Source organism: Myotis davidii, unplaced genomic scaffold (assembly GCF_000327345.1).
Source record: "Myotis davidii unplaced genomic scaffold, ASM32734v1 scaffold626, whole genome shotgun sequence".
Classification (NCBI taxonomy): Eukaryota; Metazoa; Chordata; class Mammalia; order Chiroptera; family Vespertilionidae; genus Myotis; species Myotis davidii.
The window spans coordinates 10663-12263 of NW_006297725.1; the positions used below are offsets into that span (position 1 = coordinate 10663).

General features: G+C 44.3%; 1 protein-coding gene across 1 annotated transcript in view; it reads right to left on the minus strand.

The window, feature by feature from the left end:
* LOC107184594 (nmrA-like family domain-containing protein 1) overlaps nt 1-1601 on the minus strand; it is a gene marked incomplete at its 3' end in the record, with an annotated part of 9284 nt that overhangs the window by 6997 nt on the left and 686 nt on the right. The gene's annotated exons all lie outside the window — the stretch shown is intronic.

Here is a 1601-nt window from a genome sequence, read left to right on the forward strand (position 1 = left end):
GAGCTCCAGGCCAACTGGCTGTGAGAATCAGCTGTGTCTGCAGTGAGAGAACTTCTGTCCTCTAGGGAGGTGCTAATCTAGCCTTTGCCTGGGGCTATCCAGCAAATGGCTCTGTGCAAGGGTTGGGCGGGGCGGGTCCCAGGGGGATCTACAGGGCGTTCAGAGCGAGCAGTTGTGGCTGCTCTCAGTCCTGTCCCCAGGGACTCTGCCTCTCAGAGTCCCAGCAACCGCTGCAAACCTCGGAGAGAAAGCTGCCTTCGAGTTCCGACTGAATCCAGACAGGGACTATTAGACTATTAAAACTATTATATATACATCTATAAAAATAAAAATTCAATAAAAAATATTTGTTGGCTATGTTAGTTTGGTAAGCCGGCCATAAAAAAATTCCACAGATTGTGGCTTAAACAACTGAAATGTATTTTCTCATAGTTCTAAGGCTAGAAGCCCAAGATCAAGGTGTTGCTACATTGGTTTCTCCTGAGATCTCTCCCTTTGGTTTGCAGATGAAGAGCCTTCTCACTCTGTCCTCATATGGTCTTTCCTTTGTGCACTCTAGCCCCTCCTGCTTCTCTGCGTGTCAAAATTCCCTCTTCTTAAAAGGACATCAGTCGGGATTAGGGACCACTTTCATGGCCTCACTTTAATATAATTGCCTCAGCAAAGGCCCTATCTGCAAATATAGTCATATTCAGAGATATTAGAAACTAGGGCTTCAACATATGAATTATTTCTTAAATCCTCATCTCTTGGCACGGACCTAACACTCAGTTTTTGTCTTCTTGAAGGAAAGATTTCAATGAAGAGACACAGGGTAGAAAAGCAAGCAAGAATTTATTGACCACAGCATAAATATACTTAGGCCAGTGAAACAAAGATGGGCATAGAAAAAGCAACAGGAGGGCCTAGGCTGGGCTACTTTGGCTCAAACTGTGGTTTAACTATCTTAGTTTTCCTATTCTGCTTGTCCTGGAATTTTCCTAACTTATGATAATGCTATAACAGTTTCAAGTATACAACTCAACAAAACATCTGCACACTGCATAGTGCGCCCATCACACAAAGTAAGGTCTCTATTTCCATTACCCCTCCCCCTTTGCCCACCTCCACCTATCCCAATCCCCCTTTCCCACTGTTTTCTGTGTCTACGTGTTATGTATATATGTTTCTGGACTAATCCCTTCACCTCCTTTGATCCAGTCCCCTCACCTCCCTTCCCGCTTGCAGCTGTTAGTTGTTCCACGTAACCATGCTTCTGTTTTTATTTTGTTTGTCAGTTTATTTTGTTCATTACATTCCAAATATAAGTGAGATCATATGACGTTTGTCTTCCTCTGACTGGTTTATTTCACTTAGTATCATAATCTCCAGGTCTATCCACGCTGTCTCAAAAGGTAAGAACTCTTGCCGAAACCGGTTTGGCTCAGTGGATAGAGCATCAGCCTGCGGACTGAAAGGTCCCAGGTTCGATTCCGGTCAAGGGCATGTACCTTGGTTGTGGGCACACCCCCAGTAGGCGATGTGCAGGAGGCAGCTGATCAATGTTTCTTTCTCATCGATGTTTCTAACTCTCTATCCCTGTCCTTTCCTCTCTGTGAAAA